The sequence below is a fragment of the Mirounga angustirostris genome, unplaced genomic scaffold (assembly GCF_029215605.1).
Source record: "Mirounga angustirostris isolate CCGP_5_RB_7025 unplaced genomic scaffold, mMirAng1.0.hap1 SCAF_32, whole genome shotgun sequence".
NCBI classification, from domain to species: Eukaryota; Metazoa; Chordata; class Mammalia; order Carnivora; family Phocidae; genus Mirounga; species Mirounga angustirostris.
In genome coordinates, this window is record NW_026991740.1 from 266,334 (window position 1) to 286,506 (window position 20,173).

A 20,173-nucleotide genomic window follows, 5' to 3' on the forward strand; every position below is an offset into this window, starting at 1 on the left:
AATAATTCTCAGCCATTTGTAGGGACAACTACAAACACGGACCCCGAAATCATGCCTAGTTCTTGGTTACAAGGTGGGCATCCACATAATCTTACACTGATTATTTTTAGGCGACCATTAAAATGGAAACAGAAAATTAAAAAAAAAAAAAGTCTCTCAGGAAACTTGCAGACCCCCTGAGAATAAACTAGCAAGCCCGCGATGAACTCAGTTTGAGAAAACCGTGATCCCGAAGGGTTCTCTCACTGGCAAGGTGACTCTCCCTCTCCTTCTATTTTCAGTTAATGAACGAGGTTGTTGGCACAGACATCGTCCTAGTGCCTCACTCTGGTTTGCTGGTCTGTGTTACGTTGACTTCTTCATGTCCTATTCCATGCTCAGAGGGTCCTGAGGCTGCTGTGATTCTCAGGCAAAGCCAGCTCTCTTGCTGCTAGTGGTCATAAAACACGTGAGCTGTAAATAGGGTTTAACACAGTGTTTCATAATTGAGTGAAAGCTTTTTTTGTTTTTTTAATAACTTCACTTCAGCCAAGAATCTGAGTTGCAAACAAACTAGTCAAAAACCAACAGGAAAGGATGGATTTGTATAAGCATTTACTGAAAAAAAAAAAAAAAATCCCAACAATGTAAATCTAGACTCCTGTGGTCTCACTTCCCAAAATGCACGGAGCAGGAAGCAGAAAGCTGGAAAACCACTTCTCACGCTCTGTAATTTGGGAGAGGAGAGAAACTAGATTTCACAGTGTTTGGACACCTTTGCTCAACTATATTATAAGCACATTTTCCCTTCAAATTTCTGGGAAAACTAGCATTTCTCTAAAATAAATGCGAGATTTTGCCCAAACCTGGTTCTTCCCTTCCCGCCCCCTTCAAATGACTTGAAGAATTTATTCAAAGTTTCTTGGAGAAAGAAGCATTCAGTCTTTGAAACGTTCCACATTAATTGTAGCGATGTTTGCTAAGGGGCCGAGCACACACGGGACATGCTGACTTCTTCCCTTGTGCCATACCATGTCCTGGGAAAGGATGTGAGAGGAGACATCTGCAAGCTTGGGAGCACTCAGCCAGCTTTCTTCTCAAGGAGCCTCTGAAGTCCAGAGGATTCAGTGGTCTGAATCAAGTAGACCATGCAGTAGGCCCCGTACTAGGGAGCATGTGACCCAGGGCTAGAAATCAGAATTGAAATCCTGGAAGACCTCAGGGAAACAAGTTATTGGATTTTCTTAGCTCTTGTTTTCAGGTGCATACCTCAAAGAAATGGACCTGCCTTACAGGATATTGTAGATTTAATTGGAGTAAAGCATGCACAGTGCTTCTGCCTCACACACGTGTACGCATGCAAAGACACATTATATAATACATACACATACTCACACACCAATGTCAGGCCAGACCTCTTAAAAGCACCTGTATTGACCATGTTTATGTACAAAAATGGCAATTTCGTCTGTTTTGATCTAATATGTATATAAGGAATGATGGGCAGTGGCAGAAAAGTCAGAAGGATGCTCGTTGGGATACAGAAAGCACACACCCATACTTCCGGGCATGGTGGATGGTTCCTGCCCCAGTGGGACACACAGATGGCTCAGTGGGCGAAGAGAGGACAGAAAAGAAGAGCAGTACACACATGTCTGTCCCTAGGATGTGTCTGACAAAGAGTGAAGAGAACCGAACCAGGCACGAGGGCCATTTTGGCACCTGGATGTTGTGTGAATGTCAACTCTTCAAAAAAGTCATCTGTAAGACGAAAAAGAGAATATGCCCAACTTTCCAAGGCAAATTAAAAATACATCTTGGCATTGCCTTGATATTTGTTTTTTATTTCCTTTATTAACCTTGAGGTGTTGTCTCATGTTGATGCCAGGATGTGAGTCATAATATTTTTCTCTGTAGCCTTCATTGGCTATCACAATGGAATGGGCCAGCCCCAACACAGGCACGATTACATTGTTTTTCAGCCTCTCAGACCTGCAATGAGCAATGTTCTATCAATTCGCCACCCCCTTGTTCAGCCTCCTGGAAATGACTTGCCACCCCGGGTTTTGTCTCCTGATTAATGGTTCAGATCTGGATTATTCAACTAGGGGACTTTCCTACCCAGTGGCTTGATGGGTCCCTGTGGCTTCATCCAGTGAGGAGACAGGTGACCACTAATAGGAATTGGGTCAAAATGGTGAAGAGTCAGGTCAGGAGTGTTTTGTTTTTCGCAGCCAGCGGGGATAGAATGAGGTCCGGAGATCAGTTTAGTGTCTGTATTGAATTCTTACTCTTTGGGCTTAAAAAAGGAAAAGCCCAAGAAATGTGGCTTTGCAGGGGCTGGGACCAGAGGGGAGCGGTCAAGGAGAGCTCCAGCATGCTCTCCAATTCCAATACCAATACCCCAATTTCTATTCCCTTCATGAGTTCTCTGGAATTAGGAGTTCAGGGAAACCCTCCAATGGTTTAGCAAATACAGAGATTTCATCAGGCTTCTTACCAGATAAACATAGACCCAATGCATTGCTCAATGTCTCTATGGTGAAAATTATATGCTGTGGGTATGTAAAAGAGAAAAAGCCGTAAGTGGAGGGCATTTCATCCCACAGTAGAGTGGTGCCAACTTTCTGTTGGTAGCCCCACAGTGGCTTCCAGTAACCTAAAGAAAAATATTATGTGAGACTATTTTCCTAATGTGACACTTTCTTCAAAACAGAAACAGTGAAACGTTTACCTTGATAACAATATTCTAGACCTTATAACGGGATCTTGACAAACCTTTAATTATTTTTGCTTGTTTTGAGTCTCTTGTTTTTCTCCTGGTTGGTTTATTGTTGGTCATTTTATAGAGAATGGAGATCTGGGTGACAAGTCCTCTTTATTTTGACTTGGCATTTTGTTCTGCCCAAAGTTTGAAGAGCTCTTACCCAGCAATTATTTAGGGCAGGTTTACCCAAATGGTGACTAGTAGCATTATGTATAATTAACACTTGTCTAATAGAAGCCAATATGCACTTTGGGATGTTAATTTTGATCTGGACAAATTTGGCTTATGTTATATAAGACAAAATCTGTCGTAGTGAAGACATGATCAAGTTCAGAATTATGCAGTACAACTAAGCATATACTTAGTTTTCAAGATGCCTATTGGTGATTATTGTAAAATGCTTTAGCATGTATCAGCAGGTGAAAAGTACTGGAGTAATACCTCACTAGGAAATCATGAGTCTGGGACAATTCTCATTTTCTCCCAGCTTGGCCGTTGAGGCCGGTCTTTGTTTGCTGCCCCAGGACTCTCAAAGCAAACAAGTTCCTGAGTCACCACCAGCAGAAAGCCATTGGGCTGGTGTTTGTCCCCTACCAGACTGATGGCACTGACCAAGTGTTATATAGAGATCTTTTGAATCTTTCAGTCTTGAGTATTGACCTCTTCATATATCCCCCCGTGTTGATCTCTAGTCTCTGGTTTCTTCTGTGAGATCTGCTTCTCCCCCTAACCCCATATTATTCCTTTTAGTTGAAAAGTGATAAGTGATTAAGCCCATGGGCTTTGGTGCCAGAAAGAGTGAGGCTCAGATCTTATACCTACCATTTGTTGGCTCTGGCAAGTGAGACTTGACTTCTCTGAATTTCAGTTTTATTATCTGTAAGAAAGGAATGAAAATAATAATAAAATGTAGTTATATATTGTTACATAAATAAGATTATTTAGCCTAGCTACTAAATAAATATTAGTCATTATTGTCATCATTCTCATTTAATTTCCATATGAGTGTGTATAATGCAGCACAACTGTGTAGGGACACATCAGCCAACAAGAAAGCTCCTTAGCACAAAAGTGATTGATTTAAGGGCTATTCTCTTGGGAACTGTTAACCTTGACTGCTGCCTCTCCCTCTGGCCATCCTATACCATCTTCTATATTCTAATAGGAAGATTAGCCAACCTCACTGAAGACTGTGAGACAGCCCAGAATCTTAGAGGAGTTAATGTTGTGCTCCATGGCACCTTGCCCACAGCCACCTGCCCAGGACTGACTCCTTATGCCATACTTTATGTTGGCCACCATAGCATCATCTTGGCCACCTAATTTAGTGGGACCCTTGACCCAAAGGGAGCTGTTTCTAGGCTTGCTGGAAAACTTTATGCAGGAGGAGCAATTCTATGTTGGAGAGTTCTCTAAATGAACTAATCAGATTCTCTCTTAGAGTATATCAGAGTGGGAGGGGGGAGAGGGAGAGAGAGAGATGGGAAGCGGAAGAGGGAGGAGGGCAGAGAGAGAGAGGGAAGGGGCAGGGAGAGAGATAGAGAGAGGGATGGAGGGGGAGAGAGAGGGAGAAAGAGGAAGAGAGGGATGGGGAGGGGGAGAGAGGGAGGGAAGCAGGGAAGGGGGAGAGATGGGGGAGAGAGGGAGAGATGGGGAGAGAGAAGGAAGAGGGGAAAGAGAGGGAGGGAGGGAGGGAGACCACCAATCTCTGGGTGGTGCCGGCCCTTACAGATGACCACGTTCTGACTTCTTCCAGTCCCTTTACTTCCTTTCTTTGGCCAGCAGACAGACTGCCAACACATCTGGGCCTCTGCCCAAGCATCTGGCAGCACATCTAGCTAACCGCGTACCTTCAGCCACTGTGAAAACCCCTGCACCCCATACTCAAAGTCAAGACTGGCGAGGAGAAAGGTCAAGGGGGAGACTCCTGTGAATGCATTAAAGCCAGAAAGAATGTGATTTGTCAACCGGAAAACATCCTGCTTACCTCTGTGCGTAGCCATGTGTGCCATTTTGTCCACCCACAGTGCTCTTTGCCCTTGTCTCTGCCAGTCCAAGCCCCTCAGCAAACCCCTGCAGAACCCCGTGGGAATTCACAGCCTCCAGCCGACAGACCACCTCTCTGCCCTAGCTCCCGCATCTCTCTGCCATTCTACAGGAGAGAACGAGGGTCCGGTCAGTGTGTGTGTCCCCTTGTTTAGTGTCTGGAAGGTTGCATCTTCTACGTTGTGCACGTCTTCTAAAACCTCAGGTGCTGTGCATCACGCATGGTGGACGCTCCGCGCGCACTGACGAACCTTCAGTGACCCAGAATGCCAGCAGTCCTGGCGTGAGTGACGTGAGGGTGGACAGACCGCCGCGTGTCCGCTGTGCTTCTGTCCCTTCAGCCACGTGGCCCCTGTGCCTCACGCAGGGACGAAAGAGGACCACTGTTCACTCCTGGCTTTCAGGTGAGGAAAAGGAAACTCAGTTTAAATAATTTTGCCAAAGTCGCACAGCCCTTAAGTCACCCCATCAAGATTAAACGGGGCGCCTGTTCATTGTATGCGGAGGGGCCGTGTTTCCAGTGTTAACTGAGGGGACTCTAGGTCTCAGGTGCTGCTGTCATCCTAGCCTGAAATGTGAGTTTTTACCGCTTTCTGCTTTATTTTGAAAACATTCTGCATTTCTGAACTAAGGTTTCTCTTCCTTAAATGGCGCTTAAGGAAATAAAAAGTCATTTATGTGTTATCTATAGTTCTCTCTCTCTTTCTGTGGTTGTGGAAAATCCAGTGGTGATTCATACACACAAAATCAATTTCAAAGTTTTTACTAAAGGTATGCAGCACCCTCCTCCCTGTCCCAAGGGCATGGTTCACAAACTCCTCATATCATTTAAATTTTCATTCATTTTAAGCCACAAATATTGTCTAGAGCTGAAGTCAGACAACATGACTCATATTATTTAGTGACTCTTTGTACCTTAAATCTTATCAACGTGCAAAAGATTATAAACAGCCTCTTCAAACTGTATGTATTCATGCCCATCAGAGAATAATAATATTTAGGTCGCTAACATTCTAATAGAATAAGGTTACTTACAATTTGTTTATTTGGGGATGAAAATTCTTTTTATTTGAGTCTGGTTGACAGACAGTGTTACATTAGTTTCAGGTGTAAAACAGAGTGAGTCCCCATGTCTGTAGGTTAGGCCGTGCTCACCACAAGCATGCATACCATCTGTCCCCACACAGCGCCATCACAATATCATTAACTCTGTTTCCTGTGATGTGCCTTTCCCTTCTGTGACTTATTCATTCCATCACAGCAGGCCCAGACCTGCCACCGCCCCTCACCCGTTTCACCCATTCCCCCCACTCCCTTCTGTCTGGCAACCGTCAGTCTGTTCTCTGTGTTTGTAGGTCTGATTCTGCTTGTTTGCTTATTCATTTTTCCCCCACATATGAGTGAAATCACATGGTATTTGTCTTTCTCTGATTGACTTACTTCACTTAGCATAATACCCTCTAAACTCATCCAACATCACAATCTCATCCTTCCTTATGGCCGCATAATATTTCTCTGTGTGTGTGTGTACACATTATCCATTCATCTGTTGATGGACACTTGGGCTGCTTCCATATCTTGGCTACTGTAAATAATGCTGCAATAAACATAGGGATGCATCTATCTTTTCAAATTAGTGTTTTATTTTCTTTGGGTAAGTATTCAGTGGAATTACTGGGTCACATGGTAATTCTATTTTTAATTTTTTTTAGGAATCTCCCTACTCTTTTCCACAGTAGCAGCACCAGTTTGCACTCCCACCAACAGTGCACGAAGGTTTCATTTTCTCTACATTCTCGCTAGCACTTGTTATTTCTTGTCATTCTGACAGGTGTGAGGAGTTATTTCATGTGGTTTGGATCTGCATTTCCCTGATGATGAGTGATGATGAGCATCTCTTCATGTGTCTGTTGGCCATCTGTATGTCTTCTTTGAAAAAAAAGTGTCTTTTCAGGCCCTCTGCCCATTTTTTAATCCAATTGGGTTTTTTGGTGTTGAGTTATATTAGTTCTTTATATATTTTGAATATTAGGTTACTTGCAATTTAAATTGAAATTGGGCCTAGGCGATTTTTATGCTTTTTTTTTTTTTTAAAGATTTTATTTATTTATTTGACAGAGAGAGACACAGCGAGAGAGAGAACACAAGCAGGGGGAGTGGGAGAGGGAGAAGCAGGCTCCCCGCAGAGCAGGGAGCCCAATGCGGGACTCGATCCCAGGACCCCGGGATCATGACCTGAGCCGAAGGCAGTCGCTTAACCAACTGAGCCACCCAGGCGCCCTATGCTTTATCTATCTATCAACCAAGTTATTTTTGAGCACTGACTTCAAAAATTCAAGAATTAAAAAATGATTGCAAATAGTATACAGCTCACAGGAAAACAATTATGAATTAGAAGGATGTTAGGTTCACAGAGAACGCTCTTCAGACAACTAAAAAACATCTTTAAAAAACCCCAAAACCCAATAAAAACAATCTCTAGAACTCCTCCTGGTTCATTATATCCTGATCAGGGAGCTGCTTGCGTCCCATTCTGTTGCCTCTGTTTTCCTGAGCTCACATGTGTGTGTACTTAAAAGGGTCATTGCATTTCGACTGCAGAGCAAAGAGTAGGTAAATACACTTGTTAACAGGTAAGGTAGGTCAGGCTGGTGTGGATGGAAGGGTAGTCACACAGCTCAACCAGGTTACCACCGTTTGTTTTCTTATATTTCCTCTGCTCTAACATCCTTTACCCTAAAAATCATCTTTAGATCGTAGCAATTCAATATGGACCAGAGCTATTCACAAGAGACTGACGAATCAGTGCTCCAATGTTAATTTAGACCGAGGAACACAATTGCTAGGTAAACGTATGATTAATAGAGAATCATATCCAATAGCCTATATATTCTTTTCCACTGACAGATATATATGAGATACATATATATATAATAAACATAATCAAGAGCAGAGTTTTCATAGTTTATTTGGAGGCAGAGCAAAGGGCTCTGGGTGACCATAATGGATGCTTCCTTCAGACCTGGCCTGTTAACTCTCTTCTCCCTCACAGACTGGATACTCCAGGCAGAAGACAAATTTGCCAATATGTAAATCCTTACTCTGTTAAAATTATATAGAAGAAATAACATTCGTAAAGCCCAGCAAAACCCAAGAGAATGGGAAGATTCATTAGCACTTGAGAGATTTCAATAAATTTCTGAAATGAACAAAATGAGAATACTTGTTTCATAAAATTTTGTTTAATCCTCACATTTTTTTAAGGAAGCCTGGGTGGCCCAGTCAGTTAAGCAACTGCTTTCAGCTCAGGTTATTATCCCATGGTCCTGGGATCGAGCCCCATGTCGGGCTCCCTACTCCGTGGGGAGTCTGCTTCTCCTTCTCCCTCTGTCCCTCCCCCCGCTTGTGCTCTCTCTCTCAAATAAATAAATAAATCTTAAAAAAAAAACCCTCATGTTTTTCAAACATGTTCAAAATCTATAACATTTAAAAATCATTGAAATTAGGTAATTCTAGCATTTTTTAAAGATTTTTATTTATCCACTTGAGAGAGAGAGAGACAGAGTGCACAAACAGTGGGAGAAACAGAGGGAGAGGGAGAAGCAGACTCCCCGCTGAGCAGGGAGGCCGATGTGGGGCTCGATCCCAGGACCCTGGGATCATGACCCAAGCTGAAGGCAGACGCTTAGCGACTGAGCCACCCAGGCGCCCCAATTCTAACATTTTAATTTAAAAATTTATAAACCTATTATAGAACCTAAAATGTATTAACATTTAAATATGTTATCTTTCTAAAATAAATTATCAAAATAAATTGTTAAAAAGGGTATTATTGAAATAAAAGACAAATTGTTTTCATAGTCTTTAGTTTCATCATTTATAGATGAAATTTCCCTATATCGATTTTCAATATTCTCATCTTCATATCCTCTGTTTTGGGTAAATCCTCCATTTTGCTGCTGGTTATAATTTAATCATTTGTCTCCTCATGTCAGTCATGAATAAAGTGCTGAATTTTTCAAATGATTGATATTTTAAAATTTGTTGTGTTCTGGGTTGCCCTGTGTGATAATGTCACTCTGACTGGTTTCTAGTATGTTGTTTTGCAGTGGAGAGAGGGAGGGTTACAGGTGATGTCCTGTGCTGGTCCAGGAAACGTGCAGTGCGTATGACTGTCCGCTGTCACTTGGGACGACAGGAGACAGGCCGAGAGTGGGTGAGCTCACTTAGATCTCATCAGCAAGTCCTCTTTGACCACCCTGGTTTCTGAGAACCCCCTTCCCGATGTAATGCCTCAGCTTGGAGGGTGGGTCATCTTAATTTGGGGGACTGTGACCTGCCTCCATCCCTATCAACTTGGGGTCTATAATAAGATCGTGGCTAGTGATGGAGCACCCTGGTTCAAATCATTTATTTAATCTGGATATGGAAAAATACCCTGGGGGCAAATGAAATATCAGGATGATGGTTTCCATTTTTGCTAGTTATGCAACGTACTTGCCTCTTCGAGCTGACGGCACTGTGAGGTCAGCCGGAAACTGGCAGGTATAGGCCTTTCAACATGTGTAAACTGTGTATCATTGGAAGAACAATGGATCAAATGCCGTACTTAACCTCTTGCTTGATCATTTTCATCAGCTGCACATTCATACAAGAAGGGGTCAGATCTTAATCACTTGTGTTTGTCAGTGTTTTGGAAATTATGGAAGAGTTTTGGTTTTGGAAAAAACTGACACATTCTTAACGATGCTTTCCTGGGCAGATGGCTCATTTCCTACATCTGGATTAAGTTATCCCATTTAGGGTTGGACCCATGGTTACCCTGGTCCCAGCAACAGGGGATGAGATGGGTTCCATGCTGAGGCACGTGGTGCGAGTGTCCTTGGTCCTGGCTGGTGGGACAGTTTTTGCTCGCCCTGCAGGCCTGGCTAGCTGTGTTTGTACTGTCATGTGGGCGCTGGGACAGACTCGCTCAGATTCTGGCTGCTCACTAGGACACAAGAGGGAAAGCCCCAGGGCAGTGCCCGGCCCTCTGTTGTTCCGGGATAAATGCCCTGTCTTCCCTAACCTACCTCCCTTCCTGCCCCCCTCTTCTCCTTCCTCCTTTCTCTGTTTCCTCTCCTTCCTTCGTCTTCTCCTTCCCTCTCTTCCCGGGTCAGAGAGCAAATTACAAGTTCCCTGCTGCTCAACCAATTTTAGAGAGAACATCCTCAAAAAAAGCAAAACTGACATTCTGCCTTTAGGGTCATTAAACAAGGAGTGAAGCTTTTGTTTTTATCCATAAACTTTTCCTTTGGACAAAAAAAAAATATATGCTAAATGTTCTCTGTCCTTGAATGGAAAGTAACAGAAACAAAATCGGGACAAGCAATGAATCCTCTGCTAATATTCTGACCTGTAAAGGCAACTCAAGGAGGCAGAAGTTTAAATGATCTCCCTCCAAACCCTCAGCCCCAAATGAAGGTCTCTGCAGACCCCATGGGAGCAGAGCCACCATGTGCCAGCGGCCTTGCCGCTCACGCATCCCGCCATCTGCCGGCCCCTACCAGGCCGTCAGCTACTTCTAGAGAATGAGATTCCCTCACCTGGCCAGCACTGCTTCTCACAGAGGTGACAGGCTCCTCCACTGACCGTTCTCCTAACTTAGCAGGTAGTTTTCCCGTTTAAGGGGCATTGTTGTGTGCTTGGTTTCTAGTACCATTTGAAAGCCTTTCCTCAACTTCCCTTGAGATCAACACATGGGCAGAAGAGAAATCTGAGCTCCCAGGGGATAGACTCCACCATATGCAAAAGCCTTCCTTGGCCTATCAGCACGTGGCCAACTGGATGCCGAAACTTTAAACCCTATGAAGCCGCTAAGGGTTCCTGATTCAGTGGAGTATAATTTTTTTCTCCAAGAAAATGAAGTGACTAACTGATCACTTGACCCACGGGTAAAAAGATAGCTCGTGATTTTTCCTCTCCACCATGTGTGATGTTACATTAGCGGGCAGGATGACTTTTGGCAGATCATATACTTACGGGTTAAGTAGTTTGGGATAACACATAGTATCCTGGACTATCCTAACTGGGAGGCTGGGATTCTAATCCTAGCATCAACTTTATTTTATTGTGTGGTTTTGAGGAAGTTTCTCAATTTGTTTCCCAATGGAATATAAGGGGATTAGGCTAGATGATCTCTGGAGGTCCTTCTGGGGTCTATAAGCCCACGTTATCCCCACATCGCATTCTTCTGTGTTCCAAACCAGGCTTTGTCTCTCTCACTTGAATATTGAGTCAGTAAATCTTGTCTACATGGCTTAAAATACCTTTAAGAGTATTTTTTTCAATTAAAAAATATTATTGAGAACTAATGTTTCCATTTTTTATCCTTACATAATAATTTTCAGTAAGAACTGAATTTTAAGTGAAAGTTAAAATCGGTTTTCTCTTAACAGTAGTACAATAGACTTTTCTTGCAAATTTGGAAAGTTCAAAAACAATGACTCTTGAACCCATGTTCTTGGGTGGATCTGATTCTTTCTCAAGGGAAGCAAACAATTAGGACATGAGATAATTTCAGCAAGAAATCTGTAGATAATCATCTTGAGCCTATCCTTTATTTCTGTCCATCCATTCAACACATTTTAATCAAGCTCCTAACATGTGACAAGCATGGGTCAAATATTTAAGGATATAAAGATGAGTATGAGACATTTTGCACTCAATTTCAAGTACCTCAGAACGATATGTGTCTACTGGTGAATGCCTTTTACAGTAAACCCTCACTGATTTCATGGCTGCTGATAGAATTAAGCATTTTACAGAGTGTATGTAAATCTCATTTAGCAAAATGTTGGAGAAACACTTTATTGTCTCTCTGTGCTAATGTTTAGCTATGCTTGAAAGAGAAAGCAATTTAGGGTGCAGTAGCTAATTCTTTGCAAGAATCCATAAATGTAAAGATTTTCAGTTTTTTAAAACAATATTTCTGTAAGGCTGTGCCTCAGAACTCTGGGACCACTAATTCAGTCTTTCGTTGTCACTTACTGATACATAGCATAGGTTGAACGTTGATTTTTGAATAGTTCTCAGTTATCTCTGGCCTTACCCTGTGATGAAATTAAACCAATATTCAAATGTTTTATTGTAAGTGGAATTTTTGTAACCTTATTTAACATTCATGTCTTACAGTAGTTTTTTAAAATTTTTAAAAAGATGTTATGTATGTATACATGCATGCATGTATTTATTTAGAGAGTGTGAGCAGGGGAAGGGGCAGAGGGAGAGAGAATCTTAAGCAAACTCCAAGCTGAGCTCAGAGCCCAATGCCGGGCTCGATCTCATGGCCCTGAGATCATGACCTGAGCCAAAATCAAGCGTCGGACACATAACCGACTGAGCCACCCACACGCCCCCAGTAGTTTTTAAATCTTGGGTGATTATAGTGCAGTTCAGATTTTTTTTTTTAACCAAGAATACTTGCAAATACATAAAAATTAAGGCTATCTCTAGAGAAACTTTATTATGCCATGGTGTATCTAAGATTTTTGATTCTATAAGGAAATTAAAAGAATCATCATCAAATCCATCAAAAGGATAGATTCTCAAAGTACAACAATCTTTAAAATGTCACATTTGGGAGCTTCCCAAAATGCCTCCGTGCATACGTGTGTTAGAACAGTGAATTACATTCCAATCTTTCCCCTGGAACTGTGGACCATGCTCTCCGAGCATCATTCAAGTTTGGGGAGATGAGACCCAACTCAATTTCACTAGAGTTTTCTGGGACCCTGCTGGCATAAGAATCTTCTTTGGAAACAGAAAATAATGATGAACAGATTGTCTTTCTTGAAAACGTCCCATTTTTTAATACCTTCTACTCAAAGTGATTGGTTTTATTCTTGTTTTGACCATTTTCCCAGTTATTTTCTGTCATTTCCCTGTTAGAACATGGAGTTTTCTTCCCCATCTGATGGGTCCTCTGGACAGAGGGCTCATGCCTTTCCTCCTGGTGACTGTCTAGGAGGCAGGGTTCACTTGGATGACAATGAACTCTGGGCAAGTGATTCCAAAGGTGAGGGTGAATATTTTCCAGTTAAGATTGGTGTAATCCTAGTCACTGGCCTTGTGTAGTCATTGACCTTGGAAAGTGGTCGAAGTAACAGAAATCTCCCATTTGGGAGAGCATTGCTTTGTTCCTTTCATGTACATAAATGGTTGAAACCCTGAGGTTTCCATATCATATCCCCACACAGCAACTGAAGCAATGAAACAGAATCAGCCCAAATGCTTTCTGAGGTCTTGGAGGGTCACACTAACACCACAGGGATTGTGTGGTCACACTATAAAGCTTGACTTGAACCGGTTTTCACCCCCTGTGGTTGAAGAAAGTGTAACAGAGTTTACCAATTGTTGATCATTTAAACTTCATGTGGTGAAAATAATTTATAGTGATTCACAAATAAAACGTTGTCATTCAGATATAAAACAGTATCTTTATTGCATGTTTTGCTGCTTTATATTACATTCCTTCTCTTCACTAAATACTGACTAAATATTACATATTTTTTAAAGATTTTATCTATTTCAGAGAGAGAGAGCAAGAGAGCACAAGCAGGAAGTGTGGGAGAGGGAGAAGCAGACTCCCCGCTGAGCAGGGAGCCCGATGCGAGGTTCAATCCCAGGACCCTGGGATCATGACCTGAGCTGAAGGCAGATGCTTAACCAACTGAGCCACCCAGGTGCCCCTTAATATTGTATTATTAAGAGTTAGGCAATACAGGCATTAAATGTCTTCCTACAATTTCTCTGTTTTTATTAAAGAAAGAATGGGTCATTCTGGCTCCCGGCTAGCACAAAAGATATGTCCCTCTGAGTAACCTAAGGAGCACTAGGAAACATCTGATGTAAAAACGTCCCTAACTGGGGCAAAGGTGGAATTAGGAAGGGGTGTGTGTGTTTGTATCAACCACATACTAATATTTATATTTGTCAAGTACTTCCTGCCAGAAGGCTTTCCTGAATCAACAAAAATTCTTGTAATTGGCATGTTTATCATTTTATGCAAATGTCGCTAAATTCTTTGAAACAACCTAATGCCTCAGATATGAATTTCCCTCCTGTGCCCATTATTGCTTGCAGCTCAGCAATTGTTTTTATAAGTGCCCAAAACACAAACTTTGGATAAACTCCATAATCATTAAATTCAGATTTTAATCTTTGTAGTTACTTTACCCTGAGCATTTAGTATTTGCCAGGTGCTTTGGATAGTAATAATTTAAGTAGCAACAAAGCTAATTGGAGTCCAGGGGCACCTGCGAGACAAACCGTAAGACACTTTTAACTCTAGGAAACCAACTGAGGGTTGCTGGAGGGGAGGGGGCTGAGGGATGGGGTAACTGGGTGATGGGCATTAAGGAGGGCACCTGATGTGATGAGCACTGGATGTTGTGTACAACAGATGAAGCACTGACCTCTACCTCTGAAACTAATAGTACACTATATGTTAATTAATTGAATTTAAGTTTAAAATGGAAAAAAAGAATATTGTGACACTGGAAAGTGTTAATATCATAATGTATTGAAGTAGTAGCATACAAAATTGAGCATAATATGCAAACAATTTAAAAATTATATGTAAAGATTAGAAGAAATATTAACACCAGTTATTTCCAGGACATAAGATTAGGAGTGATTTTTATCTTTTATTCACAATATCCTTATTTTTCAAAATTTTTACAGGGATTGTTTTAATAGTAAAAACAAATTTTTTTTAATAAAGGTTAACACTAGGTCATCCCAGGAATTTTCCAGGAAACACTTAGAATTCTCTCAGTTTCTTGAGATGTATTTTGTAATAATTCATTTTCATTGTCAGACAATTCAGTCTTCATTAAACTGAGTGCCTGCCTCTACCGATAATATTGAGTTAATTACCTGAACAAGATGTGCACATTTTCTTATTGTATGGTTTATGTGAGTCTTATGTTCCAAAATTACCTAGTAAAACCTTCATATATACTATTTTAAATTGTTTTACTCTAAGTATAGTAATAGTTTAATTCCAAAGTGAAATGGGGCTTTATTACAATGCAAGAGAAGCCATAAATATATGCTTTGTAGGCTCTCTGGTCATAGTGCAAAGAAAATGGCATCACTTCACATACAAGGAACATGATTATATGCATAGTGTAATTATACTCACGGCAGAGAGGTGCCCCGGCATAGGGCTCCTCAGATGTTGGAAATGAGCTGGTCCAACAGGCCACTGCAATGGCAACAGCTGAATACACAAGTATTGGGAGAAGCAGAATGATGGGCGTCTCTGAGAGTTCCTCTGGCACGAACTGCATGGAGCACTGGGCGTTATACGCAAACAATGGATCGTGGATCACCACATCAAAAACTGATGATGTAATGTATGGGACTAACATAACATAACAAAATAAAATTTAAAAAAATAAAGTGAAACATCCAAACTGAGCTCTAACAGTGCTCAAGAAAGAAGAAACAGAAGAAAGAAAAGGAATCAAAAGAAGCTCTCCAGTGGGGAAGAAAAGGGAGACAAGAGAAGTTGTCCACATTGGGGTCAGAGGAGCATATCAGGAGACAAAGTTTCCACCTGGGTGTTGAAGGTCATAGAGGAGCACGTGGAAAAAGACCACCTACCCCTAATCAGGTGCCCCTGCAACAATCAAATGCATGTCGCCAGGGGTAAGATTATAGAGCAAAAAGTTTCATTCTGAGGTGCAGGATTTCAGGAGCAGAGAGTGAATGACTTCATCAGCATGTTTTTAGGTAAAAACGTATTGATCATTGGACATTTATGGGAAGAACATACATGTCCATAGTTTTCCTTTGAAGTTTGACCATTTTTGAAGGAGCTTATCATTTCAGCATTGTCATATGATCTTCTCTAATAAACCAATTTTCTTTTTTTTAATGAATAAATAAATTCTGGTTAGCTAACAGAGAGCGTAATTCATGTGTAATCTAATCAGCGTCAGTCTTCGGCCACACCTAGGATGGAATGTTCCTTACCCGTCCATAGACTTTGGGACTAGGGTAAATAATAATTACATTTGCCTTCAAAATAAAAGTTTTATTTCATTTTATTTTCTCACTCTCTGTGAGATGTAAGAGCAGGGAGCAATTATTATCCTTATTCATATCTGAAAATAAATCTATAATTCGTACATGAAGATACATGTTAAGTGACACAAGAAGATACAGTAAATCAGTGCTGATTGGAAGTGGAAAATGTACTTCTGTTTTCCCTTTTTATTTTTTTATTTAAATTCAATTAGTCAACATATAGTACATCATTAGTTTTTGATGTAGTGTTCATTTATTCATTTTTCTGTCTTCCCATTTTAATCCTCATCTTGTCACCTGTATTAGTCAGGATCCAACCAGAAACCAGAAGCCACGTTATGTATTAAACAGAGGATTGAGTTTCACAGGTGATGGACGATAAACAGAGAAGAGTGAGCCAACCTGGAAATTGGCCCCTGGGGCAGCAGCGACCTGGGGAGCAGGTGACCTGACCAACCCGGGAGCCTGAGTGACCCCCAGGTGAGGGGCCAGGGGCTGGACCCGCAGTGGGGCTGCCCGGGGGAATGGACATGAAAGTCAAGGTTTGGGCCCAATGCCTCTCTGAGACATAGCGGAACAGGCTGGGAAAAGCAGCAGTGTGACCCTCTGTGAGGTCCCCGGCTTGGCCTTCCCCTCACTTTCTGTCCACTGTGTTCCAGCATGCACTTCTCTCTGTCCCCGAGCAGAAGCTTGCTTCCATCCCAGGGCCTCTGTACCTGCTCTTCCTTTTGCCTGGGCTAGTGCTCTGCTCCCCGATATTCGCATGGCTGAGCCTCTCCTGTCCTTCCTGTCTCGGATCCAGACATATGTCCTCTGAACGAGCTCCCTGCAAACATGGTTGCTGCAGCGGGCCCCTGCACCTGCCAGGGTGCCGAGCATAGTGGTTTGGCTGAGTGCTGTGTAGGTGACTTACCGGGAATTAAGTGCTCACCACGCGCCAGGCACAGTGGCTCTTCGATCATTATGTCCTGTAATCATCATATGACCTGTAAGACAGGTACATTGATGATCCCATTTGTAGCCAGACGGACCTATAGGAGTCTTTGTTGGCCGCTCATGGCTGCAGTGAACTCCTGTCTACAATTTTCTGAAATTATCTAACTGGAGCTTATAGAAAAATTTTAAAAATTAACCTCTTTAACACATAATATTATTAAGATGTATTTTGTGCAGTTTTGAGTTCATTCTTAATTTTATGATAGATTCATGAAGAAGGGCAAACTATGGATCATGGCACCCCAAATTCATTCAAGACGGCTTTCCTGGAATTGAAAATAAAGCTGATGCAACATACCAACAACATGGCAAGTTATTCTATTCTAGAAAGTACTGCTTAAAAAACCTTGAAGATTGCCTATCGTCTAAATAAAACTTAAAAAATATATATGGGGGGTGGGGCGCCTGGGTGGCTCAGTCGGTTAAGTGTCTGACTTTTTTTTTAAAGATTTTATTTATTTTTTTGACAGAGAGAGAGACAGCGAGAGAGGGAACACAAGCAGGGGGAGTGGGAGAGGGAGAAGCAGGCTTCCCACCGAGCAGGGAGCCCGATGTGGGCTCGATCCCAGGACCCTGGGATCATGACCTGAGCCGAAGGCAGACACTTAACCGAATGAGCCACCCAGGTGCCCTGAGTGTCTGACTCTTCATTTCTGCTCAGGTCATGATCTCAGGGTCCTGAGATTGAGCCCTGCATCAGGCTCTGCACTTAGCAGGGAGTCTGCTTGAGATTCTCTCTCTCCCTCTGCTTTTCCCCCCACATGCCTGCATGTGCGCTTATGTGTGTGCTCTCTCTCTCTCTGTAAAATCAATCTTTTTTTTTTTTTTAAAAGAATATATATGTGGGAATTATCTAAAAAATCTTGGGATATTATGGTAATTTTTCCTTCTAGGTTTCTCATTTTCCAGTCATTATGCAATAAGTTTATTACTTTTTTGTATATTACTTTTTAAATCAGAAAATATACTGTTTAAGAATATATAATAACTTATACTTTAGTGTATGAGGGTAACAAGGTGAGGCCAGGCTGCTTTAAAAATAGACTTCTTGCTCCACTTGTTTAAATATTAGGGATCTTTAAATATATTGCAATTGCTCGTTGTTAAAACCACGAAGGTCCCATTTCTCTAGTTTGTTTTCATTTCCATTATTCATTGCCAAGCAATCCAGATTTTTCCCTTTTCAAAGACATTTGGACAGGGATGGGCTAGAATGGGTGTTCTATTCCTGGTTGTTTTCTCTTGCAGTTCTGGTTAAATCTGCCAGAGGTGGACATCCCAGCAACCACTCTTTTTAACAAAGCACAATAGAATTATAATTCATTAGAAAGTGAACCCAGGGGGCCACCTGGGTGGCTCAGTCGGTCAAGCATCCAACTCTTGGTTTTGGCTCAGGTTGTGATCTCAGGGTTGTGAGATCAAGCCCCCCGTTGAGCTCCACGCTCAGAGCGGAACCTGCTTGAGTTTCCCTCTCTCTCTCCCTCCATCCCACTCTTGCTCTCTCTCTAAAATAAATAAAATCTTTTTTAAATATTAAAAAAAAAGGAAAGTGAGCCCAGAAAATTAAGTCTTGACTTTCAGATGTCATCCTCGAGTAAGAATTAAAAAGAATTTCCTTTTTCCTTGCAGATTCTATTTCTTTCTTTAGGGGATTCACGCAGGACCAGCACAGCCATCTCTGTGGAGTGTGTGGTTCAGACACGGGCAGTCAGTGCGCCCGTAAACTGCTGGCCTTCTGCTTGGCAGCTGCAGGTTCTGACCTGAGTCCTTCTGCACTCGGCACCTGACCTGGGGACAACGCCACGGCTGTGCATTAGCAGGTCGGCGGGGCGCTCATGTCCGTGATCGAGTCTTTACATTCCAGGTTCGTGCTTCCGTTTATGGGCACGGAACCCGTTCCCTGGGGCGGTGGGGGGAAAATTCAGAAACTAGAACAAAGCAGCCATCAGAGGGTATTTACAAAAACCATTACTTCCTGCACTTGCACAGTCAGATCACTGGGCTTTCAGAAAAATAAAGATACTAAGTGTCATTGTCAACATCGTTAATGTACAACACTCTAAACTGAAGCCAAAACTTTTATCCTAAAGGCTCTTTGGCTTACAGAATTTTCATAATTTTTATCCTACTCCAGTGGCCTTTGTTCCTATTTTTCCTGGTCTGGAACCACCCCCCCGTGCTTTACTCAGGGGTTGGTCATGGACATTCCTGCTTCTCTCTTGAGTGATGTTTTGGACTTAGAAACAGATGACGTCTGTTTTAAAAAGTCCCATATTGCTTATGTCTGAATCAGCAGGAGATACACATTTCTTATTCAGTCCAGTTTTGTTTGCGCATTCTACAGGCTTTCAAATTTCCAGGGATCTGGTAGGCTTGTGAGAAGCACTTGTAAATACCGGCTCAGCCTCATTATGTTAAAGGTGTCCCTTGAAAACCACAAACCACTTCACCAGTCATAGCCAGAAGGCTCGGCTTTCATTCTCACAATTAGCCACCCGAGATAAGGACTTGTGTTGACAAGAGATTTGCCAACACATTTCCAGGTGATGACACATCCTGATCACCAGATGAGCTCACTCCTCCGTGACCGGTAGCTACAGACAAGCAGTCCGACTCTTTCCTGAAGGAATCAATTTCTATTTTAATCTTCCGGATGACTTTTATTTACCTTACTCAGAACACTACCAAATGTGAATAGCATGTTCTCACTGACCTGTGTGTGTTTTTTATTTTGCACTGTGTATGTTCTTAGGTGAAATGAGAAACTAATAAAACAGTAATGCTGTCTGATAATAAGCATCATTTCTGAAGTTGATAAAAACAGTTATTTTGTTAATAAATAAACATTTATTTGTTTTCATTGTTCATTGAAAATGTGTTCTTTGCAGGGAGATAATATTGTAATCATCCCAAGAAAAAGGCTCTTATCCTTCATTCTATCTTCTTAGTGACCAGCACGGTATCCCCCATAGTTGATGCCTGATCAATATTCATTGACGTAATAACTAAAGTGACTCTTTAAAAAATTCTAGCTTAAAGTGGTAACATCTACAAATAATGTGAGAACCTACAAGTACAGTCAGCTATTCGATTCATCTATCCCACTTCCAAACATTAATGTCATCTGTTTCTTAACTTTTTCAGGACTTCTTTTTTAAAATCTAATGAGACTTTAAAAGGTTATGAAATTTTATTGGTAAAAATAAATGATTTCAAATGAATTAATTTCCTATAAGCTCAGTAGATGAATCAAACTTTTCGATAATTATCACTTAATCTAAAATTAACTGCTGTTCATGGAAGAAGCTT

At 41.7% G+C, this 20,173-nt stretch overlaps 2 long non-coding RNA genes across 2 annotated transcripts; one reads left to right on the plus strand and one right to left on the minus strand.

Annotated features, from left to right (window-relative positions):
- Nucleotides 1-315: 315 nt before the first annotated feature.
- Nucleotides 316-5,342, minus strand: LOC135363146 (uncharacterized). The gene is made up of 3 exons (XR_010408829.1): nt 4,734-5,342; nt 3,569-3,623; nt 316-453 (listed from the first exon to the last, which is right to left on the minus strand). It is a non-coding gene; the product is annotated as an uncharacterized LOC135363146 (long non-coding RNA).
- On the plus strand, nt 5,063-19,621 carry LOC135363145 (uncharacterized). The gene is made up of 3 exons (XR_010408828.1): nt 5,063-5,196; nt 18,494-18,728; nt 19,408-19,621. It is a non-coding gene; the product is annotated as an uncharacterized LOC135363145 (long non-coding RNA).
- The last annotated feature ends 552 nt before the right edge of the window (nt 19,622-20,173 follow it).